This window comes from Macrobrachium rosenbergii, chromosome 40 (genome assembly GCF_040412425.1).
Source record: "Macrobrachium rosenbergii isolate ZJJX-2024 chromosome 40, ASM4041242v1, whole genome shotgun sequence".
Classification (NCBI taxonomy): Eukaryota; Metazoa; Arthropoda; class Malacostraca; order Decapoda; family Palaemonidae; genus Macrobrachium; species Macrobrachium rosenbergii.
In genome coordinates, this window is record NC_089780.1 from 3,941,568 (window position 1) to 3,956,699 (window position 15,132).

At 36.1% G+C, this 15,132-nt stretch overlaps 2 protein-coding genes across 3 annotated transcripts in view; one reads left to right on the forward strand and one right to left on the reverse strand.

Annotated features, from left to right (window-relative positions):
- The window catches only part of LOC136826048 (uncharacterized), a 158,030-nt gene extending 156,962 nt beyond the window's left edge, over positions 1 to 1,068 (reverse strand). Inside the window, exon 1 of one of the 2 annotated variants that reach the window (XM_067082939.1) lies at positions 949 to 1,068. The gene's annotated coding sequence lies outside the window, so the exon portion shown is untranslated. The remainder of the gene's footprint in view (positions 1 to 948) is intronic. The other variant, XM_067082937.1, reaches the window with a different exon arrangement.
- Positions 1 to 15,132, forward strand: part of Nufip (nuclear FMR1 interacting protein 1) — a 252,091-nt gene that overhangs the window by 84,985 nt on the left and 151,974 nt on the right. The gene's annotated exons all lie outside the window — the stretch shown is intronic.

The window sequence follows — 15,132 nt, forward strand, 5'->3', positions numbered from 1 at the left end:
GTGATTTCAATATACTAAGATTTATAAGCGTTTTATATTTGTTCATACATCCATACACACACAAACATATTTATATATATATATATATATATATATATATATATATATGTGTGTGTGTGTGTATGAATAAATATAAAACACTTATAAATCTTAGTATATTGAAATCATACTAGATTTATAAGCGTTTTATATTTATTCATACATACATACACAGACATATATATATATATATATATATATATATATATATATATATATATATATATATATATATATATATACACTGTGTATATATATATATATATATATATATATATATGTGTGTGTGTGTGTGTGTGTGTGTGTCTGTGTCTGTGTGTATGTATGAATAAATATTACACACTTATAAATCTTAATATATTGAAATCACAGGTTGTATATTTCCTAAGAGAGACTTCAAATTTCTTAAAATATCAATGGACGGCGGTGTTCAGAGTGATCTCATTACAGATAGGTTATCGAGAATTAAGACTTCTGCCAGTAGGATCTTCAGAGCAAGATCATACTGCGCTAAATATGGCCCAAACAGAGTGACTCAAGCAAATGATGTGTGTACCCCGTGACGTCATTTTTTACGCACAATTTACTGAAAGGTCAGAAATTTCACAAGTTGAAGGAAGGAATTTCTCCATAACTTTAGGCATAAATATGCATGAAGAAACAAAGATTGAAAGAGTTGTGGAAGCAAAAACCGCTGGCGAAGCATCACGCGAAATGAAAAAAAGAAGCAGAGAATGTTAAACAAAGAAAAAGCTCGACATCCCGCGAAACACATTTCCGGTGCCGTCTCTTCTCACAGTGAATAAATCTCATTGTGCTTTATGAATTGCATAAGGAATTACGAGTCCATGAAAACAGGAACAGCAACTGGAACAAGCGCGTGGAAGATAATATGCAGTATCTACTCACTCTCCTGTGCGGGGAATTGTTTGGGTTTTGCTCGATGCCGCCTCCCTACGTGTGCCTACGACTTCTGTCGAGACTGAAGGTGCGTTTTGCCCTTATCAGGTGTAAGGCCTTGATAAGGCCTGGACTTTATCAGCAGAGGGTGACTACAAACATCCTGTGTTACTAAATCTGTTCAGATTAGAGGCCTCGGCAGTAAGCCCCTTCGCACATACATAACCCTCTCTTGCGAAATGCATTTCTTGAAAGTCCAAAGTTAGGCGCAGGCAGACTCGATTATTCGTGTAGACGATTTCTTAATATTGCTTGTGAACTTCTGCAAATGATTGTTAATCTTTCATTTTCGGTGTTTCTGACTTGTCTGTCCGTACATCCAATTTTCATTTCTTTTTCTCATGTGGCTTAATATCATTATGCCGTTCATAATTATGAACACAAGGATGTAGGACGAAAGTAATCGGTGTCACTATGGTCGAAGAGTTTTTTTCTTCCGTGGAGACGAATGAAAGTAGAGGAGATGTGATGCCAGAAAGAATCTTACTCATTTTTCCAGTTGCTTCATTTTTTACATTTAGTGTTCAATGACAGGATTTGTCAAAATCTGCGCTGCGTGCACGGATTGTCCCGTATAGGCTCCATATTTTGAGTTCTTTACTTAATAGAATCCAGTTTTTTTTTTTATGCATGTGGCCACATTAAATTAAAATATTGATTCTGCTAGGGTCCTTTTCGCAGATCAACCGAATTTTAAGAGTCCATTTCCCAGCGTGGCAAATGCGGAATGAAAAAACGCTAAGTGTGTATTTTAGCGCATATGATCCATTAAGTTTTCACACACATTTTTTTATCGTTTCTTTGAAGTTCTTGAGGGAACCAGGTACTCGTAAAAATTGTGTAATTACTGAGAACTGGAACGGGGAAAGTGTCGCTGTTAACACATAATATTTACGCCACATTTGTCGTAATAAAAGGAGTGGATTGCTATCATTGCCCTTTTCTGTACATGATCTCAATTAAAGAGCTTCGTTAGATGGCGAATAATTCAGCATTCTGTATAAAGGACCTTGTAGTCTCTTCCTGGAGTGTTGTAAACCTTTCGTATCATCATCATCATGAACGACATTATCAACCTTTTTTTAGGTACCTTGAACAGTTCTCAACTATAAGATACACTGTGAATTCTTTCTCATACAGATACGTAGCATCTCTGTACAAATTATTTATTGATTTGTTTATTACATCTTTTCCTGCAGATGAACGACTCACATACTCTGTAGAAATGTTAAATTTTTATGAAGTACAAAAATATTTGTATCTTTGTCGGACTTGGCGACATAAAATATAATTGTAGGCAATCTTTCTGACCTGCGCATGTTTTTCTGGCTCTTGTTCTCTAGAAAACAATCGAATTGGTGCACTGGCGGATCCGGGGGGAGGCACCTGGGTACGTGGTCCCCCACCCCTTGAAAAATAATGATAAAATAACAATATTGAAGATTTAGATAATAATGATATAATTGAGAAATATAAGAATGGGAAAAAATAAACAATCTTTTATAGAAATAATATATATATATATATATATATATATATATATATATATATATATGTGTGTGTGTGTGTGTGTGTGTGTGTATGGAAATTGGTGGCCCCCAACCCGCCACGAAATTTTTCTGGATTCGCTAGTGAGTTGGTTTAGTGATTAAATCTAAATATGTTGAAATTCTATTAATAAATTCCAGACGAAGGCCTTAAGAAAACTCTTGGCTTCAGTTTTCCATGCGAAGCTTACCATGTTGGATAATTCAACATTTAAGGAGGCAACAGTCCTGCATGTTAAAAGAGAAGAGACTAAAGAAATAAGAAATAGGAAACGCCAGGAGAACCCAGTGGTTTTAGGCTTTAGGTTGATCTTGCTCTATATGAGAAGCCTTTCCTAAAGGACTTTTACGTCCGCAAAGCGTGAATGACTTGGGCGCCTCCGAAAATTATCCTTTGTGGAAGGAATCTTTCCTCTGGATCTGTTGATTATTTTGGTAGGGGATGGCTGTCGGGGAATCAGGGCAAGAGGTAAAAGCCCTGAAGGATATTTGTCCCTCAGTGTAAACGCTGTCTTTTGCTTTTCCTGTGACCTTTAACATGTTATACATTTACACAAAATATGATTAACATCGGCAGAGAGATTTGAGTACGTGAGCTGCACTCGAACTCTGTCAAAATATGTCAATCATATTTTAGCATCTTTCCCAAAACGAAGGTGCAAAGGCAAGATTTGGCAGTTATACTTCAGTCGGCTATTGCATACGCTGTCTCGTCATTATTTATTGTAGGCTTTTCCTAGCTCTGACCTGAATCATAATTTTCCCCAAAGTGTTGAGAGCATACAGAGCATTTAGGGGAGTATTTATGATTTCATGCTCGTTGTCATTCTTATTTTAATAATTTTCTTTTAACCACAGTTACGACTTTGATACCCCTTGCTCTTTCCCAGAAATATCGGCACACCTGTTTCGTGCTTTCATTGACAAAATTTTTCCTTAAAAAAAAAAAGCTGCACAATTGCAGGATTTTTTGCATTCAGAAAGTTGATTATCTACATGGAATATTACAAAAGTCTACGTTTAGTGTCTCAGTAAGTGTTCTTGTTAAAGAAGAGCTGGATGGATAGCAAACCATAGCACCGTCACTATTAATATACTACACTAAAAATTCTAGTTATATTTTCAACATTTTATAGATTCTGTTCTTATCACTTATTACAAAACCAAAGAATTCCAGATCTGCTACTGAAGAACATTCCAGCCTTAGGTACACACTCCCAAGAGACAAAGTGGTATCTGTGTGAACAAATGCTTTGCTGAGGAATACCATAAAACCAACATAGGTATGAGTATCTCCAGTTTTCAGAGTGGCTGTGCTACCACCTTCTGGAGTGCTTTATCTTTAATCATTGCACGAGGGAACATACCTCAATGATTGACCCCATAGGGTGATAGTGCCGTCAGTGTATACCTCATGCAGTGCACTGTAGGCATTATTTAAGGTTCTTTGCAGCGTCCCTTTGGCTCTTAGCTTTAACCCCTTTCATTTCATTCTCTTTCTTCCATCTTACTTTCCACCCTCTCCTAACAGTCGAGTCCTAGTGCAACTGCGAAGTTTTCCTCCTGTTACACCTATCAAACCTTTTTACTGTCAGTTTCCGTTTCAGCGCTGAATGACTTCATAGGTCCCAGCGCTTGGCCAGGGCCTAAACTCTATATTCTATTCTATTCTCAAGGATTGAGGGTTAAGCCCTTCTCAACACCATTGATATCCTGGATACTTCACCTGACAAAAGTAGGCTCCACCTTGCTCCTTGATACATTCACAACTAAATCACACAGAGAATACAGTCAAAGTGGTAGAGTATTTCAACTACCATAATGAAAAGAAAAGCTCTCAAACGTTGCAAGATGGTTTAGCACCTAGATATATTAGTACATGCTTCCATGATCATATTGTTGCAGAAAGTGAAAGGATGAACACCCTCAGGAGGGGTCTAGTGGAAAGGCAGCCCAGTACAAAAAAGGAAGGAGTCATGGAAACAATTGAATGATCTATATAGACCATGGAACCAAGGGGGAGCTATCCTCAGGATGCTGGGATTTTCTTATTTCTTTCTTTAAGCCTTCAGCTGAAAACCCTTATGGACAGAGTAAACAGACTAAACCTAAGAGAGTTCCAGAGGGAAACCAAACTGAATAGAGAGACAAGTTATGGGAAAAGGTGATAAATTGATAAACATGAAGGAATAGAAGATAAAACAGCACACCTGAAATTCAGGAGACGTCAGCAGCAGAGAGCAGGAATGAATTTGCTCCTCACTTAAATATTTGGAGATCAGAAGATTTCACAATTGTACTGGGCAAGCTGTTCCACATTCAAGTTGTAGCCAAGGTAAAACTCCTAGCAAACTGAGTAGTATTAAAGCTGTTGCTAGGAAATGACACACTGTTTGCAGCAGCAGCTTATCTAGTGTTGTAAGCAAACACAGCTAGGCCAGGTAAAGAAGAGTGCAGAGGATGTTTTTGTTGTAGTACATTTAATGCAACAAAGATAAGAAACTCATTCAAAATCTGTGCCACAAGTCAGCATTAAGAGTTGACAAAATAAACTTGACTGATGACCTAACTCTATCCAAGAGTTTGAGGTGAGAGTCAGCACCCAAAGACCACACTGGGGAACAGTGCTCCAACCGAGGAAGAAGAAAAAAGTTAAAACATTTAGATATAATCGCTTCTTCTTAAACATTCTGAAACATTTCCACAAGATGGCAACCTTTTCAGAAACTGAGAAAGCAATTTTACATATGTTTCTCAAAAGCTACACCTAAAATCTTAAAAGTCACTAACATTTAAAACTGTGGCATTGAAATGTAACTTGTGTTGTAGAAGTGTTAAGCTTTATGCCCCAAAGTGTACTCCACTCATGAATATCTTCCAGGTTTCTGTTCAAAGATTCTAAAACTGCAGACCTAAGGCATGGAGAAGGAACAACAGCTAGGAGAGTAGCATGTCACTAGTGAAGATAATAAGTAGCAAAAACCCAAAAAGACTACCTTGAGGAACACTTGAAATTACATTACTAAAGCAACTCCACTGCCCAAAAGCAAAGACCCTTTATGTTCAGCGTGTTAAAAATTCATTTAAAATGTTAATAAAAGATCCACCAGTTCCCAATAAGCTTAGCTTGTAGATAAGTGCTTCATGATTCACACAATTGAAGTCTAAACTAAAATCTAGACTGACCAGGCATATCTCTGCACCCTCATCAAGAGCACTCTGCAAGATGGTAGATATTGACAATAGTGCATCACAAACACTAAAGCCTTTATGAAACTCAAACTGTGATGCTGGTGCTGTAGCAATTTATTATCTTCAACAAACTTACAAAGTTGCAATAAAAAGTAACTTCTTAAGAACCTTAGATAAAACAGGAGTAATTGAAATTTGGCTTCATTCAGAGTGGCATGAGGACAGACTGGTCCCGTAGGTAGTGCAACAATGTTCCCTTCCTCCAGACAGAAGGAAACTTGAAGTCCAACTAATCGTATGAAAATAGCAGTAATGTTAGGATCAATAAGAAAAAGATGAAAAACATCCGGTTAGGGTCTGTGCTACCATAACTGTCAAGGCTCAGAAGCAAAATTTTGACTTCCCTAGACCTGAAGACCACTGAATACAATTTAGGCTCTGTATGTCATGACTGAGGCAACACCACGGACTCGCCACACTGTTTGTTCATAAAGACTTGAGCCAAAAGTTCTGCCCTCTGTTTAGAGCAATATACAGCAGTTCCATCAACCCCTATAAGGGGAGGCTTGCGTGGATCAATTCCAAAGAGTGATAACTCAAGGAAAGATCACCACTTATGGTCATCACTACTGGAGAGCAAGATCTCTTTTACAACTTCCTTATAAGCTCTCTCAGCTCTCTCATAGACAAACTGAGTTTGATTTCTAAGCTCAATAAAATTACATCACAAAAATCTGATCAATTGTTCCTCCATAAATGATAAGCTTCTTGGTTTTCATGGTAGGCAAGCTTACATGCAGCAATAAACCATGGCTTATCTTTAAGACAAGCATGGAGATTTTAGAAGGAATTCTTCTCTCAATAATAATCTGAAGGTGATCATTTAACACTCAGTAATATTCCAACTTCTATAAATAAGCTCCACCTGAGCTCAATAAGATCATGGTGAATACCATCCCAATTGGCCTGGGATTTCAAGTATACCTTTCTTGGAAAGCTAACATCAGGAACAACGTGACCAATCCCCACATTAACCTCAATCAAATAATAAGATGAACCCACTGGCAAACCTAGATACAATCCCTTTTAACATCTTTAATCAAGTAAAACTCAAGGGCCACAGAAAATTCCGACCAGTGGAGGATGAGGAGGGCATACTCATTCTTGGCCTCAACACACATTGTCAGGAAGCCAGTCATTAATGAAAATCTTGGAGACAAAAGTTCTCCTTGGTGAGAATTACAGGTTGATCAACTGTCTCCAACCCCTACTTCTTTCTGAAGTGCTCAGAGAAGATCGTTGCCCCCTACAGTAGCAATTTGATAATGGAAAAACTCTGAATGTTATCAAGAAACTGAAGGACAACCAGGGTATCACCATCCACTGAGCGGTAACACCGCTGCCCTGGCCCTAAATGTCACAGAGGAGTACACCAAAACTGGATGATATCCTGACTGATGAAAAAAGTTTCACCTGGCCTCTAAAATTCGTACAGAGAAGATGATACAAGATACCTTAAAGATTATTAAGAGGATGATCATTAAACAAGGATCACCAAAACTCCCACCTGCATTTGGCAGCTGCGAACCTGGCTGCACATATGGGAATGTCAAGGCCCCTAATACAAGTTCTTTGCACTATCATCAACCAGATCCTTATTCCAGTCTACCAGTTTGATAAAAGATTGAATGAATTTCAGAGGATGCCCTTAAGTCCTTGGTTATATTATTTTCAAAGGAAGCACCTTTTGTTGGAACAAGAGCCATTTCTATAGCCAGCATAATGGTGTTGCAGTGGGTTTCCCCCATAGGATCCTCCTTCCAAACTTATGCAGTGTCATCAGAGAGGAAAGAGTTATCCCTATTATCCTCACCCCTGTGACTAATCACCTTGGTAACACTTTTGTCAGGGTGGAATCCAAGGAACATCCAGAGACTCTCAGAAAAACCATTTACGACTGCTATATATGCAGTTTTGTCTGCAAGAGAAGGAATGAGGGAACCCTCCCTTCCTTTATGTTCTGGTGAACCAAACTCTTACCAAAAGTAGAGACAGTCTTCATTATGCCCTTCAATCCTGGACTTAGCCTCTGAATTACAAGAAAGCATCCTTGATACAATTGTCAGGAGGCCTCTCTTTTAATTTTTCACCAAGGAGATTAACTAGGACTCCCAAATCCTAGTGTAGAAAGGTTTCTCCAAAACACCAATGCTACAACAAAATATGATATACCATTAACAAAACATGCCAGAAACTAATCAAACCTCAGATGAGGACAACACCACTGTGCTCTACAAGGAAATAATTCACAACAAATACTGACAGGAAGAAGATACTCTTTAGAGGATCATCAAGGGGAATTTCACCACTTCTTTGCCTGGTGACATGACCTCACTATTTATTACAAAAACTAGACTACTTGAGAACTGCTTTTGAAGAAAAATCCTGTGGCTGTAGCAGACACTATCAAGAGGTCCTTAAACCTGCCTTCAAGAGATGCCACAAGGTTCTGAATTCTGTTGCAATCATGGTCTCTGTACTTGACAAAAGAAGCCTCCTTGAGGCTTTATACATTCAGAACTAAAACTTACAATGAATATCATCAAAATGTGCAAATCTCAAGCACCATCATTATTAGGACTTCTGAAATCAGGGGGACCAACCTTTGCACCAGAAATTGTATTACTGGCCCCTCCTCCCAACTCATGCATTCAGGGGTTATGCTGGAACTGCCAGCAATCATACAAGATCAATTTTCTCCTAAGATATTTTCAAGAGAACTGGTACATAGCAGGAGAAGTGTGGTATCTGTTTTATACCAGTTCACTTGAAACTGTTATAGAATGAAACCAGCCAGGATTATCCTTTTTAATTAATTTCTTCCTTGTGGTACTAAACCTAGATAATTGTATATACTATGTTAATTGATTTTATCTGTATTTTTTAGTTAGTAAAAAATATATTTAATCTGTACAGTATACTATGCTTTGCTTTGTTTTCCATTTCTTGGAGGCTTCCCCAGCAAGTTAATAGTATTTATTGGCGTTCTCTATATGAATGTGTGTGAATGTTGAATGATAATAATGCAAATAATAGAAAGCCTTCTCTTTGCTCAAAATAACTGGTACAACGTCATATCTTTAACTATCAGTACCACATTGGATATTGATGTAATAAACTGAGACCTCGTAGACTTTGAACTACGAGTTAAGTATTCCGCTTCATGACAAATAGCAGTGATGCTTGTCAAGATATGTGAGAGGAATTGTAGCCTACTTACATACTGTCTGGCATGACCTTGCATTCAGTATTTTAGCTATTGTTCAGTTTATATTGAATTTTATCTTTTCACAAATGATTAGTGACTACAGTCTGTGTTCCACTGAAAGTCTGGACCTTGCTTCCGATATTGACTGTAGTAATTACACGATACACCCATGTGTATTGTGTATAGTGATAGGATGCACAGCAAGATTTTACCATGCTGCCAGCAGTAGGTAGAGTCAAATTTTCCACCACTGGAATCTACAGACTTAAAAACTGATCACAAAATTTTCTTCAATAATCATGCACATAACAATACACATATACAAGTGTGCTATCCTTTAATATCGCCAGTTATTTTTGTCTTTCTATTTCTCTTGCCGTCTTACATCAGAAGTCAAATCTACAAGTATTTTTTAACTAAAAACCTTTCATTACCATCTTTCTGTTTTTCTTTCTCTTTCTCTCAATTTATGATTTATATATAATTAATATACATATATATATATATATATATATATATATATATATATATATATATATATATATATATATATATTATTTATATATTTATATATATATATACATTATACATATAATATATAGATATATATTATATATATTGTCATGAAGTGTGCCAAGTACCTGGTTATTACATGACTAATCATAGAATTCAAAATTTTACCTCACTTCAGCCATATACCTGAACTCTCATAACAATGGAAATTATGACTGAGTACTTTAAAGGTAACAGTGATCCCTTATAAAGCATATTAATCACATGAAAAATCAAACTAAGTTTATCAAAACAAGTGTGAGGTATCAACAATTAAGCAAGAAATATACTAGAGCAAAAGGGCATCTCTCCATCAAACAACTTTAACTGTTTCCATGGTCTTAATTCACTTCAGCAAAACTAAAGGAACAAAACATGTTTATCACTTTGCCTTATGCACACAATCCTATTCACTGGTGGTCATAAATGAAACAGTTTTTAAAAAGTTGTAAATAAAATATTTATTGTTTAATTCAGAATTTATAACCAGATTTCACACTCTGAAAAAAATTTACTTTTACTTGAAAACAACACAAAATTGAATTAATTCTTGAGTTAAATTACAAAGGTTAATTTATCTAGAAATTACAACAGTCAAGCAAAATTTAAACTATCAAGAATTACTCAAGATTTAAAAAGAAAATCTTAGTAAATGAAAATTAAATCAAGTATGCAATGTTAAATTTTCAAGAAATATTTAAAAGGCTAAGTAAATAAATGTTAAATCGCCAATATATATGAAATGGGAAAAATTAAGAGATTTCAAACATAAAAACACATAAAAATACACAAAAGATTTACCAAAACAATTTCCCCAAGGCAAAAATCTCTTAATATACCTTATTATACCATGGTAATAATAAGTAAAATTCACTTTACCTTACACAAGCTTGTGAAAACTCTCGCAAAATCACCCGAAATGCAGCTGCTCACGATTCACAAAATGCGCTTTTTGTTAGGTGCTGTTACAAATATACACACTTTTCCTACATTCAGCTCTCAAAAGCTAAAATTAATATCAATGACCACACAAATATTTTACGGTAATAATTTCTCTCTTTTGAAGAAAGAGAGAGAGAGGGGGAACCACACAAACAGTCTCTGAAATCAGAATAAGCAAATTTTTAGTATTCCAGCAAGAAATGAAACAGTCAGAGGACATCATTATTAAGGCATTTTGGGAACGAGATATGAGAGAAAATTCTAGAAAAGGAAGATGATGTCACTTCCAGAGCAAAAGGTTTTTGGCCAAAACTAGCACGTTAGAACAATACGTGATCAGAGCAATGTACTCTTAAACATGATGCAATTGCCATGTGCTTCAGTGCAACACTTGTTCATATTTCTCAAAAAGGTACATGTTTTTACCAGAAAATCGTATGGGACAAAGCTTTTAATGAAATCTCAACACAGTCAAAACAGACGGCAGCTGGCTAATCATAAATGGGATGTTTTTAAAACAAGACGAAGAACCAAAGTTGGTTTTCAGAACTGAGCAGCCTATTGTTACCCTGACCTGTCAACACTTTATCTTTCACGGTGACAACTGAAGCAAAACAAGCCTTCACTACTGCACACATACGTGTTGCTGATATGCTACGTTATTATTAAAAATGCATTACTAATTCTAAATTAAGCTGTTAACTTATCTAAATCACTAACTCTTTTGAGATCTGATATTTCACTACATACAATACTTCAACAGTTATTATCATTACACAGAATACATTAAAACTAGAACAGTAAATTTATCAAAATCATGAAAAGATATACATTTTACAAGGCAATATCATGAAAATATATAATATATATTTAATACATATATATAATATATATAAATATATATATATATATATATATATATATATATATATATAAAATTATATATATATATATCATATATATGTAATATATATATATATATATATATATATATATATATATATATATAATAATTAACATATATATATTAACAAACCCAACTCAATTTAACTTAACTTTTATATGATCTGCTTCCTAGCTGATTTTGGTATGGACTTGTTACGAAAAGATGGTTAAAAAAGACTCAAGGTCCCATTGAAAATACATTTCATAAATAAACAATAGCAATCATTGCTCTATAAAAATACTACACAAAAGCCAAAACTCATAAAACCAGCGGCAAATGATCGGGAAAACTTCACTCTAAATATAAATATCACCATTACCCTATAACTCAGAACCCTTGGTCGGAGGACAGGAATAAATGAGCAGGACCCATGCAGGGGTCAGGTGAGAACTGACTTTGCTGGAGAAACGAGAACAAAAGTTAAAGAAAATGAGAATCCGACCGATTCCTTTGAGCTGTAAGCAAACAGCTGAATAACCTGTTAAAAGGTTGTTCAATATTTGGCTGAAAACGTCCAAGTAAACAAATTACTCTATGACGAAACTTACAAAATAAAAACATTTAATGAATGTTTGTTACAATATATATATATATATATATATATATATATATATATATATATATATATATATATATATCAGAAGGATACAGTTCCTTCAAGTTTTGGGGATTTATCTGTCATTTATGAACAGTATAGTTCTATCATCAGCAAAGAATGAACACAAAAATGAGGTACGGTGGTATAAGTACTAAATATATTAGTTACAGAATATCAGTTGACCTGTCAGAAGACTAGGATGGTGAGCCAAGTTAGTAAGATTAGTGGTTGAGCAGAATATTTGCAGATATTGCAGTGCAGCAGGTCTTTGCCATCATTGTTATGGGTCCGTTCTCAAGATGTTTCAGCGTAGGTAATATGAGCAATTCTTCTTTTTGCAAGTTCATGATGAATTACTTTCTTTCACGTAAGGGGCTTCAAGGATACTAAGTGTGAACTTTCATAATCGTGTCCCAGTGGCAAATGGTATTCTCTCCCTTGTGAGATGAAGGCCAACCTTATCTTGGTAGTACCTTTTGATTCCATCACGATGAAGGTGACAGGTTACCCCTCATGACAGACCAGTCTTGGTCACCCTAATATATGTGTCACATTGAGGCCCACACTCCTCACTGGCAGATATTTTGTACATCAGGTTTGCCCTTTGGAGTTTAGCTAGACAAGGGGAATTGTTATTTTTAATGAGATGAAATGGCTTTTCAGATTGATGCTATGTGATGGATTTTTTGCTTGTTGCGTGCTGAGTGTTAGCAGGATGATTATTGCTTGTGGTGATCTTGATTATCTTTCATCTTCACTGTAGGCTACATTCCTCTGCCGCCATAAATAGTGGTCACTGTATGTCATTGTCATTGTTAGCTTGATTGTCTTAATATTGGCTAATCATTTTTCTCAATATCTTCTCAACAGTGCTATTTAAAAAAAATCATTATCTCCCTGTTGTAGAGTTGGCACTTCCTTACGTTTGGTGGTGCAGTTGCCGTAAAGGGAGGAGGCACGGTGGATGTAAGCGGTGATGGGTGACTCCAGTGAACAGGTAGGCACTCCCTGCCACCTTTAAGGCAATGCCTGGAGTCGGCAGCCATGATATACATGCTGGTGTTGATATCAATATATAGTTTAAGGAGGACATCCAGGAAGGTGAAGTTGGTGGCTATCTCTGTACTGTACCACAGGAAACATAACACTGAATTTGTCAAAGAAAGCGATATATATATATATATATATATATATATATATATATATATATATATATATATATATATATATATATATATATATATATATATATATATATATATATATATATATATATATTGTAATGAACTGCAGTCGGTTCAGCAGGTTCTTTAAAACAAAAATATCGGGACTGGAATGACTGGCAGACATTGAGACAGACAACGGGGAAAGGGGAACAACAAAACGAGCAGAATAACCTCAATGCTAGTTTATTAACATTAAGATATGTACATATTTACAAATGAGTCAAGTTTGGCGTAAGTAAATAAATATACATAACATCAAACAACCAAAGAGTCAGTCAAATAAAGATGTAGCAAAATTAGTTACTTTAAAATAAAACAACCACACAAGCAAAAAGTAACAAATACCTTATAAAAGTGAATAGCACTTCAGCTGCATCAAGAAAACAAACATTCCAGACAGCATAATGATTAAGTTACATCAATTAACATAAATAATGGTATAACCAAAAATCCAAATAACTGAAAAATCATTAAAGCAGCACAAAAAAAACAAATTATAAATACCAATTACACTGATAATACATAAACATCTGTAATGATAATTAACAAGCCTCCTACAGATAATACATAAACATCTACCCAGAGATGTCAAGACCACTAAACAAGGGTCACAGAGGATGACCATCAAAGGTCGTCGAGGATGACCACCAAACAACTGCCGTGAAGTTGTCAAAACCGCCCCATGATGGTAAACAGGAAAATCTCCATGAAACAGACGTTCACGGCAGAGTCGATGCGACAGCCAAATTGCTGTCCCAGAGGAATGCCTCCTCTCCACAGATGACTAGGGTCAGCCATCAACTCATCCTCGAACTCGAAGTCCAACTCCACATCCTCGAAACTCGAACGAAGTTTTCATCCTCTCATGCTGTACGGGCCAACAGGTAACAACTACCTGTCCATGCTGCTATGCTGTCTGGACCCTGACTTGATGATTACCCAGACTTGACTGTCGCTACCAAAGCGAACACAACAGACCTAAACTCTGTATACAGAAAAATAATCACCATCGGGAAAAGGAGTGCACCCATAACAAGGAAACAATTGTTCCATAAACAAAACAGGCACTAAGTCTCACAATATATATGTGTGTATGTGTATATATATATATATATATATATATATATATATATATATATATTGTAACGTGGTAAACCACTTTCTTAGCAAACCCAAACATCCAAACTGTCTTGTAAATTAAATTAAGTATATTTTCATACTGATAACTAACTGAGGAAGGGTGTGAGAAACTCAGCCCCTACGTGAATTTCTCCCCATGCTCCCCTTTTTGGTGCATCTGTTTATCTTTCCTAAGACCTGGTGACTGCTTGAAATACCTCTTTTTAGATAAAAGGCGAATGGAGATGGAAGGCTGCCAAAATCCACCAGAAAGGTTGAGTCCCACATAAAAGCTGGGAAACATGGGTTGCCAGAGGTCACCTGGATTTGGAAGGTCTTGACATAGAAAACGAGGTGACTGAGTCACCATCTTGCGATCCCAGCTCCCTCTGAAAAGAACAAGGAATTCAGCCTCTGAGGTCAAAAAAAGCCAGAGACAGCTGGCCTCGCCCTCAGAACCCTGCCGGTAGCAGATCGACACACATCCCACTGCATGCTCTTTTGACCACCCAGTCACATTACCTGTGCATTCCCAATAAACTCATCCCTCCATCCCTGGTGAAATTCGATGAGACTCTCCATTGCTCCGTTATAAGGTGATGTCCTGATTCGGGGTTCTTTCGAACAGTCACGTATCTTTAATCTTTCATTTTCTTTTCTGAAGTGCGAGTTATCACAAAGACCTGACTCACTCAGCTCAGTGTGAATTTTAATGCAAGCATATTGTAACAGAATCGAGTTAT